This window comes from Crocuta crocuta, unplaced genomic scaffold (genome assembly GCF_008692635.1).
Source record: "Crocuta crocuta isolate KB4526 unplaced genomic scaffold, BGI_CrCroc_1.0 scaffold84, whole genome shotgun sequence".
NCBI classification, from domain to species: Eukaryota; Metazoa; Chordata; class Mammalia; order Carnivora; family Hyaenidae; genus Crocuta; species Crocuta crocuta.
In genome coordinates this window covers 1,593,201-1,605,320 of record NW_027530213.1, presented here as the reverse complement: position 1 = coordinate 1,605,320, position 12,120 = coordinate 1,593,201, and the positions used below count along the sequence as shown (strand labels likewise).

The following is a 12,120-nucleotide window of genomic DNA, read 5'->3' as shown; positions in this document are numbered from 1 at the left end:
CTCTCTCTGACCCTCCCCTGCTCACGCTGTCTCTCTCTCTCTCTCTCTCTCCTAGAAATAAATAAAAATTAAAAAAAAATGTTTAATAAAAAAATAAAAACAAAAAAGTCTTAGGCCTGTAACTGCTGGGTCAGAGGTCAAGCAGATTTTTAAGACCCATCTCGACCACCCTTTCCCCTCGTCCTCTCAGGGTTTCACATTTCCTTTCCATCCTTCAAGTCAAAGGTTACCCCGTGGAGTGGGAGAAGAGCTTTCCCTCCCCAACCACCTAAAGTATCCTGCCCTCCCCCCACACCTTCCAGATCCCTAACACCTCTGTGAATTTGTATTACAGTAACCTGTCTGCTGCTTCTGGTCAGTTTTACCCCAAAGGTGTAAAACCCCATGAAACCAGAAGCCCTGTCCACATTCTCATCCACACACTGGCCTTCCTGGAGCTCTGACTACAGGAGACATTCGTTTACCGAACACATGCGTCATGCATTCATGAATGAGTCTCACACGAAGTGGGCTTCAGCTGGGTCTGCCCCTTGGGAACAGAACCTCACTGAAGTTACTTGTCATTTCCCGTTTCACCTCAAACTGGGAAATGGTGACACATGCAAGGTGATAGGACTGCCAAAAGGAAACGAGATTACATAAGTTAAAGCTCTTAACTTTTGTGCTTACTTAGCAAATAATGACTCAAACATTAGCTACTCAGGGCCACAGAGCTGGTTCAGTCAGAAGAGCATTGGATTTTTGATCTTGGGGCCATGGGTTTGAGCCCCACTTTAGGTGTAGAGCTTACATAAATAAACAAACTTAAAAAACATGTAAACCATTTTACTCAATAATTAAGTTTCTAGAAATTTGTGACAAGTGACAATTAAAAATGATATAAATGCAAAGATATACAGATATTACTTTGATATTCATAGAATCACTACTGGGGGGGGAAACTATAAACCAACTGAATGTCCAACAAGCAAATGGCTAGATAAAATTTTCTTGAGAAATTGAAAGGAATTCGCAAAACAGTATCTTTTTAAAGCTCCTATTTTTGTTAGAGTCTAGCATGAAGAAAAAAAAACACTTCCCACTCTCATGATTTTTCTTTCTCTTTTGCATTTTCTAAATATTCTACAATAAACATTAAAATTTTTATTTAATATTAGGATAATTTTTGGTCAGATTACAGAGTAAAAACTAATGAACTAATTTCATCACTTTTTAGTTACAACCCTAGAGAAAGACCATGATCAACATCTTCAAACATTTACATATAAGTAAAAGCTAAATTTAACATAGACAAAATTTAAGGCTTTAAACTGAGGCTCTACCAATCTCTTTTCCACTGCTGCTGGGAATGCAAACTGGTGCAGCCACTCTGGAAAACAGTATGGAGGTTCCTCAAAAAATTAAAAATAGAACTACCCTACGACCCAGCAACTGCACTGCTAGGTATTTATCCAAGTGATACAAGTGTGCTCTTTCAAAGGGGCACATGCACCCCAATGCTTATAGCAGCGCTATCGACAATAGCCAAAGTATGGAAAGAGCCCAAATGTCCCATCAACGGATGAATGGATAAAAAAGATGTGGTACATATATACAATGGAGTATTACTCAGAGATCAAAAAGAATGAAATCTTGCAACAATGTGGATGGAACTAGAGGGTATTATGCTAAGTGAAATTAGTCAGAGAAAGACAAATATCATATGATTTCACTCATATGAGGAATTTAAGACACAAAACAGAAAACATAGGGGAAGAGAAGCAAAAATAATACAAAAACAAGGAGGGAGACAAAACATAAGAGACTTTTAAATACAGAGTACAAACAGAGTTGTGGGAGGGGCTGTGGGTGGGGGATGGGTTAAATGGGTAAGGGGCATTAAGGAGGGCACTTGTTGGGGGCACCTGGGTGGCTCATTCAGTTAAGCGTCCAACTTTAGCTCAGGTCGTGATCTCACTGCTCTTGAGTTCGAGCCCCGCGTCGGGCTCTGTGCTGACAGCTCAGATCCTGTTCAGCTTTTATCTGCCCCTCCGCGCGCTCTCTCTCTCTCTCTCTATCTCTCTCTCTCTCTCTCTCTCTCTCACACACACAAAAATAAAGACCTCCCTTTACCACTTCAATCTGGGATCAACCTCCAACAACCTGCCCCTGCATGTACCTGAGGGGCTTTCTCTGGCCACCAAATCCTGCTCTGATGCCCTATGTGGCAAAACTTGACTGTCTGGGCATTAGTGCCCCTNAAGGTGGTACATTAAAAAAAAAAAAAAAAAAAAAAAAGGAGGGCACTTGTTGGGATGAGCAACCTGTATGGATGTTATACACATAGGGGATGAATCCCTGGAATCTACTGAAATCATTATAGCATATGCTAACTCGCTTGGATTAAAAAATAAATAAAAATTAAAAATAATAAATAAATTGAGGCCCTACCGCAAAGTCTCTCAATGTGGAATCCAGCCTCAAATATACCTATGAGAGTTGAACAGATACTAGAATAAGAAGGGTGCTAGACTCTCCTGACCCTGATGAAATGTGGTTAACAGTTAGCCCTACCTAACTAGTTAGGAGACCTAGGGCAAGGTACTTTTTGACAAAAACAATAGGCATTACCACACACTTACAATGTACAAGGTACACTTCTAAGTATTTTAAGGTTCTGACTAATGCAATTCTTCATTACATTAATGACAATAGCTAACACAGTGATTACTACCTGACACTCTTCCAAGAACTTTACATATACTAACTTACTATACCTCCAAACTATTCACCTCATTTTACAGATGAGAAGAGGCACTAAAGAACCTGCCCAGAATGAAAGAGCTAATAAACAGCAAAGTTAAAAATAAGAACCCAGGCTGTCTAGGTCACAACTCATCACTACAATCGGCTACACTGCATCCTAAGAAAAGTATCAAGCAACAAGGTAATTAAGGAGCATAAGAGTCTTAAGAGCCAAAGTGGCCTTAAAAGCCAAATATATGCAAACCGATTAAAATGAACGTAGAAAGGGGAACCTAGGTGGCTCAATCAGTTAAGTATCCCACTTCAGCTCAGGTCATGATCTTGTGGTTCCACGAGTTTGAGCCCCACATCAGGCTGTCTGCTGTCAGCACAGAATCCGCTTCAGATCCTGTCTCCCTCTCTCTGCGCTTCCACCACACACATGTGCCCATGCGTTCTCTCTCTCAAAAATAAACATTAAAAAAAGTCAACACAGAGAAATTTTTTCTAAGTAGCTGGAAAAGTAGTAGTAGTTAGACATCTGGAGTCTAACATCCAAATGTCATTCACCTACCTCATTACAAATTAAAAGCAAAGTCAGTCTCGGCCAAACTCTGAATACCACACAATTAGCGTAATTCATCCTGAGCTGCTTTGGCTACCACGTAACACAAAATGTTTGTGCTCAACATGCCACTTTCCCATTTCACATTATAAAGGAAAGACAGTTAATAAACACTGGATGATTCTATTTTGTACGCTAATGAAATGGTTTAAAGAGTATTAAAAAAAAAAAAAAAGGGGGTGGATGTATAAGTCCCAAATTTCACAGCCATTCTGGTGCCGTGCGTTGCTCTGACCTACAAATGAAGCTCAGACCTCAGAGAGATTTTAAGAAATCAAAGATCATACCAAAACAATCATTTAATAACCAAACTGGTGATGATTGGTTCTTAAAAAGAAAATACACTAAGCATCAAGCCACTTAGCTCCTTCAGTAAACACCGAGAGCCCACTACCACCAGGAAGCACAGGAGACTGCAGTTAGTGTCTCACGGAACTCTGTGAAGCTGAAAGTAGCCATTTATTCAGACCATTAAAAAGAGATCATGTCTGAAGCTACTGCCCTCACTGTAACAATGAGAACAGTTGGTTGAGCTTAAAAGTAATTTTTTAACAGTCACTGAGCTGAGAAAACAAGTCTGCGTCAACTCTACCCCAGATACTGGTGAGCCCATCTGGGACCAGAAAAAGATTCAAAGCAGCTTTGATCTGTACCAGAAAGGGAGGAAAAACTGAATAAGGAAAAACCTGCCGACCTTTTAAACTTCACGGCCACCTCTAGCTGGAATGACTGATACCTGAGGAGAAAGCTCAGGGGCCTCAGGCAGAGTCCCCAAGCACAGGACGCCAAAGATGGGACGCGATGCGAAATAACTAAGCGACCCCCCCCCCCATCAGGGAGCCCCCTGGGATGCGGAACAGCTGGGGGGGGCCCCCACCCCACCCACTGCAAGTGCACTCCAGAGGCCCTCTGAAGGCTAGGGATGGGACAGCAGAGTAGAAAGCCAAGGGCAGAACTGGAGAGCAGAGATCTCAGCATCCGAAAAGCTGGCAGCTGGGCTATAAAACAGAGACACCTCAGGAAGCTCAGCTGTGCCCAAACCCCAAGCCCCACTGGAGGGGCAAGTCCTGATCCCACCCTTTAACTGTGTGAAGCCAGTGATGAACTGAACGCAACTACAGCTGCCACAGAGCCCAGTGACCAGCAAATACGACACAACTTAGATTAACTCAGCCTGTCACAATAAGAACTTGAGAGAAAAGGAGGCATCCTTTACCGAGGCTGATTACCTCAGCCGCTACTCTTTTCACAGAAAACGGCCCAGCACACTTCAAAAAAGGGTGAGATACAGATGAGATACACAACAAGGCAAAATGTGATCCACGACACCAAGAGAGGAAGTGGTCACCAGTGACCCCAGAGAAGGCCCAGATCTTAAAAATGCTCAGCCATTATCCCTTCAAAATATTTCTACTGCTTCATTCTTCCATTCTTTTCATTAGGGACTTTTTATTTTAGGTTTATTTATGAGAGACAGAGAGCGCGCGCGTGCACCCAAGGGGAGGGACAGAGGATCCAAAGCAGCCTCTGTGCTGACAGCAGCCCGGTGCAAGGCTTGAACTCACGAATGGTGAGATCATAACCTGAGCTGAAGTTGGACACTCAATCAACTGAGCCACCCAGGTGCCCAACTCCAACTTGGGACTTTAACTACACATTAGACTATTTGATGTCCTACAGATTCAAGTTCTGACAACCTCGAGCACTACCTAGATGCATGTAGCAGGCAACTTCTGACAGGGCCTCCAATGATCCCCCCTCCTGGCACTGCCAACCTTGAGTAAGTTACTCATAATCGACAGAATACAGCTCACATTGAGGTTATCGATACCACTTCACTGTAAGGTTACAAACGACTCTGACGCCGTCTTACTAGCAGACTATTACTGCCTGTTCAGCTTTCACCTTTTGATGATCCAAGCTGCCTTTATGGACAGACAAGTGGCAAGAAACTGAGGGCGGGGGCGCCAGGGTGGACAGTTGGTTGAGCGTCTGACTCAGCTAGCTCAGAGCCTGGAGCCTGTTTCAGATTCTGTGTCTTCCTCTCTCCCTGACCCTCCCCTGCTCACACTGTCTCTGTCTCAGAAATAAAACATACATAAAAAAAAAAAAACACGAAACTGAGGGCGGCCAACAGACAACTAGGAACCAAGTTCCTCATTTCAACAACCCCCTTTAAGAACTGAACCCAGCCCAAAACTATGTGAGCTTGGAAACACCTCTCCACAGTAAAGTCTTCAGATAAAACCCAGATCTGGCCAACACCCGGATTGCAGCCCTGAGAGGGACTGGGAGGACTCAGCTCAGCAGGGCCTGCAAGTCTGATTCACAGAAACTGTGAGATAATGACAATCCACGTTGTTTTAAGCCACTACGTTTGGGGGTAGCCAGTTATGCAGCAAGAGGTAACAACTACAGTGTATCACAGTAAAACTGCTGAAAACCAAAGGCAAATGAAAATCTTAAAAAGCAGCCAGAGGGGCGCNAAAAAAAAAAACAAAAAACAAACACCAATCAGTTTCACCTTTAAAACAACCTTTAAGGGGCGCCATAGGTGGGGCTCAGCTCCCCAATGCTGTCCTGATTTCAGCTCAGGTCATGATCTCATGGTTCGTGAGTTCAAGCCCTGCATCCAGCTCCACAGTGAAGAGACTGCTTAGGATTCTTTCTTTCCATGTCTGTCTGTCTGTCTTTCCCCTGCTTGCATGCTATCTCTCTCAAAATAAATTTTTTTAAATAAATAAATTTTTAAAAATGAAGACAAAACAGGGCGCCTGGGTGGCTCAGTTGCTTGAGCATCCAACTTCAACTCAGGTCATGATCCCGTGGTCCATAAGTTCGAGCCCACATCGGGCTCTGTGCTATCAGCTCAGAGCCTGGAGCCTGCTTCAGATCCTGGGTCTCCCTCTCTCTCTGCCCCTCCCCCACTTGGACTGTGTCTTTCTGTCTCTCAAAAATAAATAAAGGTTTTAAATAAATAACAAAAATGTTTTCAAACCAAAAAAAAAATAATTAAAAGGAAAACCAAAGTCACTGCCAACAAAACTTCATTAAAAGAAATAACAGAGTGGGGCGCCTGGGTGGCTTAGCGGGTTAAGCGTCCGACTTTCGCTTAGGTCATGATCTTGCGCTTTGTGGGTTCGAGCCCCGCGTCGGGCTCTGTGCTGACAGCTCAGAGCCTGGAGCCTGTTTCAGAGTCTGTGACTCCCTCTCTCTCTGACCCTCCCCTGCTCACGCTGTCTCTCTCTCTCCTAGAAATAAATAAAAATATTAAAAAAAAAAAAGAAATAACAGAGTAAGTCATGCAGACAGAAGAAAATAATCACAGATAAGACACATGTGAGGACAGGAAGAAACTGAAAATACCAGGAAAGTTATACCATGGGTAAACAAATGAGTATCAACTTTGAAACAGAAGTAATAATATCTGAAAAAATACAGAACACCTGTAAAATAAAATACTATAATAGCCCAAAGGACAGAAGGGTATCAACTAATAGTTTTAACTTTATTTATTTAGGAAATGGTTAACTGAAATAAAAGGTTAATACATATGCAATCTCCAGAGTAAGCACTAACATAATAATACAAGGATATATAGCTAAAAAGCAATGAACAGTGTAATAATCCAAAAACAGTACTAAAGAGATGGAACACTTAATATAAAAACAGACACCTGGTAGACTTCACACAATTTTTAAATTATATAAATTAACTAAATAACAAATACTTTGAAGACTCTAACTAGAGGGCTGAATAATAAAACTATATGCCATTTACAGGAACCATACTTAGAAATGAGAACACGGGGAAACGTTGGCGTCCCTAAAAGGGCAGAAAACAGAAACTGATGCACTCCGCCGTCACTAACAGAAAGCTATTATGAGAGAAAGAGCGAACGTTTCCCAATTAAAAAAAAAAAAAGGTCAAATTCTGGAAAACACAGTACTATGCAAACAGGAAAAAGATCAGTGGTTGGGAGGGGTAATCAGGCAGAGCACAGAGGATGTTTAGGGCAGTTAAAATACTCTATTAGTAGATACGTGTCATTTGTCTACACCTACAAACCATCCAACACCAAGAGTACCCAAAGTAAATGTGAGAAGAGAACCATGAGGGAAACTAAGAACTTGGGGTGACAACAGGGCCATACAGGTCCACGCACTGCAAACGCACCATCCTGGGGAATGCTGACAATGGGGGGGTCTGTGCGCTCACGGGGAAATCTCCACCTTCTGCTCCATTTTGCTGGGGACCTAAAACTGCTCTAGAAACTGAAATCTACTTAACAAAAGGGGGGGGAGTCAATTCAATAGGAAGGTAACAATTATGAATTTGTATGTACCTCACAACATCCATAAATCAACTGGAAAAAGGAAAAAGACAAGTCTACAGTCACACTTGGAGATGATGACACTCTCTCTCAAAAACCAACAGAACTAGCTGGCAAAAATCTCTAAGGATTTAGAGGATTTGAAAGGAAAAGTCATGTGACTTTTGTCCCTTAGATGCAAATAAATGTTATGATCAGGTGAGCCTCTGAAAACAAAGTAATAACTACTCTCTTTCAAAGCGGCACAGCTGGAGCGCTTGGCTGGCTCAGTCAGTAGACCACACTCTTGATCTCAGGATATGGAGTCCGAGCCCCATGTCGGGAGGAGGACTTACAATGAAGCAGCACAGTCGAGGCTGGGGGACTCAGACAGCAACGGCACTGCCACTACTCAGCCCCGGGCTATACAGTACCGTCAGCTCCCCAGCCCACACTGTGTTCTTCCATAAAGGGGTAAATGACAGGTAGCATTCATTCAGACATAGGAGTTCACAGAGACTATGTGTTATCTCATTAAGACCCTACCAATATAAATTAAGGGAAGGAGCAGGCTACACAGGACTTTTTGTTCCACCAACATTACTGCTGGTAAATGATTTTAAATTTTAAAAATGGCACTGAAAGGCATTTTCCCCCATGCATACGATAATGCTTTAATACAATTATTATTACCTTTGTTACACAGCTCAAGAAATTGAGGGAAAGATTAAATAAACTGCCTAAGATTAAACACCTGCTAAGCAGCGCAAATCAGGACTACAGCCGGGATACATGGCACAAAAATCCAAGTTTCTAAGGTCTATAGAGCTATATTGCTAGACAGTAACTAGTCACCATACTGCCATAATCATCAAGTGTTCCCAAATTATCAATGGCATGCCTAGAGAATGATACATCTCTACAGGCAACTACAAAGGAGATGCAGAATCCCCCGAGGAAAGAGATTAGTGTGTGAGAATCCCACAATGAAGACAAAATAGTGGAGTCAGCTGCAATACAAAATTGTTTTTGTTTTAAACAGGTAAGTAAGCAAGCTTACCATTAAAAAAGCTCAACCTGACAGCTCAAGTGGAGTCCATCGAACAAGGACACCCAAATTCCAAGTTTGGCCTTATGATCTACCATAGCCTGATTCCTTCATCCAGTATGGAGCTCACAATGGCAATACTGCTCCCCCTGCCTTGATTTGGGAGTTAATTCATAACCCAAGGAGACTGACAACTAAGAGATGAAAAAAAGAAAAAAGTACGTATTGATATGTTCATGCAAATTAGTTATTTTGATACAGTAACAAGTTTTCTAATGACTGAACTATTTTTAATTTTGGGTAGAGCAGAAAAGAAAAACTAACTACAATAAAGTTAAAATGCATTTACAAAAGTTAAATTTTAGAAAGATTACACTTGGGACGCCTGGGTGGCTCAGTCAGTTAAGCATCCAACTTCATTTTCACTCAGGTCATGATCTCCTAGTTCATGAGTTCGAGCCCCGTGTTGGGCTCTGTACGAACAATGCGGAGCCTGCTCGGGATTCTCTCTCTCAGAAAACGAATTAAAAAAAAAAAAAAAAAAAAGAGTAAATTTACATTTGACAAAGTTTGCCATCCTGAGGTGACTGAAATAACCACAGATTTGTAGTATAGTGTGAAATGCTCAAGGGAATTTAAGACAATTAAGTGGCGTTAAATATTTTAATTTTTTTTTAATGTTTCATTTATTTCTGGGGGGGAGCGGGAGAGAGGAGGAGAGTGCGCGTGCATGAGCAGGGGAGAGTCGGAGAGAGAGGCAGACACAGAATCTGAAACAGGCTCCAGGCTCTGAGCTGGCTGTCAGCACAGAGCCCGACGTGGGGCTCAAACCCACTAACCGTGAAATCATGACCTGAGCCGAAGTCGGACGCTTAACAGACTGAGCCACCCAGGCGCCCCTAAAATATCTTAAGATTAAATTCTGATTACAAATTATACATTAATAAAAAAATAAACGTGTTCCTAGAAATATCCCTAAATTTTTAAGCTTTGTAACTTAAAAATTTAAAAAAATTACTACTTATCGCTCTAACAAGCTGAATATTTAAATACAAATAATTTTTTTTTAATTTTTAAATGTTTTTTATTTATTTCTAGGAGAGAGAGAGACAGCGTGAGCACGGGAGGGTCAGAGAGAGAGGGAGACACAGACTCTGAAATTGGCTCCAGGCTCTGAGCTGGCAGTCAGCACAGAGCCCGACGCGGGGCTCAAACCCACAAACCGCGAAGTCATGACCCAAGCCAAAGTCGGACGCTTAACCGACTAAGCCACCCAGGCGCCCCTAAATACAAATAATTTTTAAGTCTTTTCCTTACGCTAAAGGCCTACTCAAGCGTCTAAAAAAAAAAGTATGACAATAACTCTCCTAATGATAAACTCCAATAAAAGAATTTTCTGATGTTATTTACTGGTTAAGGAAGACAGTGGCCTACAAAATTGCATGTTTTCACTTGCACAAATCACATCTGCCTCACTTAAACATGCTCTACAAATCGAATCCTTCCTCACTACTGAGACCCATTCTATAGCTCCATTTCCTCCTCCTCTCCTGTTCACCACTTATAAATCACAAAACTACGTTTTACAAATTTATAGGCCCAACTGTTAATGCAGGGTTAGGTACTGAGAGATAAAGAACCTCAATTCTTTTAAGAAGTTATCAAAAATACTCTTGCTTCCAAAGTACAGGTTGGAATGACAACATGGTCCCAAGTCTAAGATGAACCGTAACTCTGTGAACAGTGACACTGGAATCACCTGAAAGGTTTCAAGCTATAGTGAGATCCAGTCTCACCACAAAAGTTCTGATTTAACTGGTGTGCAACATGGCCCGGGCATCCAGATTTTGTCAAGCTCCCTAGATGATTTTGATCCAAGAATGAGGACCATTATTGAGAAAAAGGGGTAAACTAAACAACACAAAGAAACACACAGCACAAGGAAACTATCAGACAAAACCCAAATGTGACACTCTACAGGCAGTCTCAAGGTCTTCAGAAAATCCATGGCACAGGAACAAAAACTATGGAAGATTAAAAAGGGGTGGAAAGTGACTTCCGTGCAGTGCATGGGCCCTGCCTGAAACCCAATGTGAACTCAATATAAAAAGAAATATGAGGAGGGGCTCCTGGGTGGCTCAGTTGGTTAAGCATCTAACTCTTGATTTCAGCTCAGGGAATGATTTCACAGTTCATGGGTTTGAGCCCTGCTTGGGTCGGGCTCGGCACTGAGAGAGATTCTTTCTCTCTCAAATAAATAAACTTAAAAAACATATCCAAGGAAGAAAACAAAAATCTGAGGAGGGACTAGATATATAAATAAGTCTACACATACACATTATAAAAGAATATTATTCTTCGGATTGTGTGACGCTGGCACTGTGGTGGTCTAAGAAACAGCCCTTCAACTTTTTCTAGATGCACTATGCAGAATTTAGAGAAGACGTGTAAGATCTGGGATTTACTTTAAAACACTTCACCATGTTAACTGATCAAAACAATGTCTGGAATTTGCTTTAAAACAATACAGCCTAGGAGAGGGAGGTAACAGATGCAACACTCTCTGCTAATCACGAGGCTGATAGCCAGTACGGTTCATTTCTCTATTTTTCTATGTTTGAAGATTTCCACTGGTAATTTCTTAAAAATACTTCAAACAGATGCCAAAGTAAAGACAGCAAACTGGTTCATGACACTATTGTCATTCGCGTATTATCTGAAATACTTCCCAATTAAAAGAAAAGCAGGGGCACCTGGGTGGCTCAGCTGGTTAAGCGTCTGACTTCCGCTCAGATCACCATCTCAGGGTTCATGGGTTCAAGCCCCATATCGGACTGAGCTGACAACGTAGAGCCTGCTTAGGATTCCTCTCTCCTCTCTCTCTCTATCCCTCCCCACCTACCTCACTCGCAAACACGCGCACGCTCTCTCCCGACTAAATAACATTTTTAAAAAGCGGATTCCACATCGTGAGCGCAACTAAAAAAGCTGATAAAGTGCAATGAAGAGAGAACTGAATTCTACACCAATGCTGCTATAAAACGAGAAACTGCACAGAGCCTACGTTACAAGTACAGCAAGGTCACTACAGAACCTCAAAAGTTTTCTAAGCACTCCACAAGCGTACAGTTTAGACAGGCAAAAGTACTGGAAGAGTTGCATACTGTCAGAGCAGCAAGATGTTTCTGTCGCCGCTGAGGGAAAAGAAAAACACGCTAAAGACAGGAACGCTTCACCTTTCAGACACCAAAGATTCTATTCCTAGGGAACAAGTGGTTAGAGGAGCTGGGCGGGGCAAAGGAGGGAAGACCAATCGGAGGTCGAGTTACAAGTCGGGTATGAAAACAGAAGGATGAGAGCAGCTCGCTGAATGGCTGGCGCACCGCCCCCCACCCCTGCACGCGCGCACGC

At 42.2% G+C, this 12,120-nt stretch overlaps 1 protein-coding gene across 1 annotated transcript in view; it reads right to left on the bottom strand.

Moving 5' to 3' along the window:
• BRWD1 (bromodomain and WD repeat domain containing 1) overlaps positions 1-12,120 on the bottom strand; it is a 120,359-nt gene that overhangs the window by 101,822 nt on the left and 6,417 nt on the right.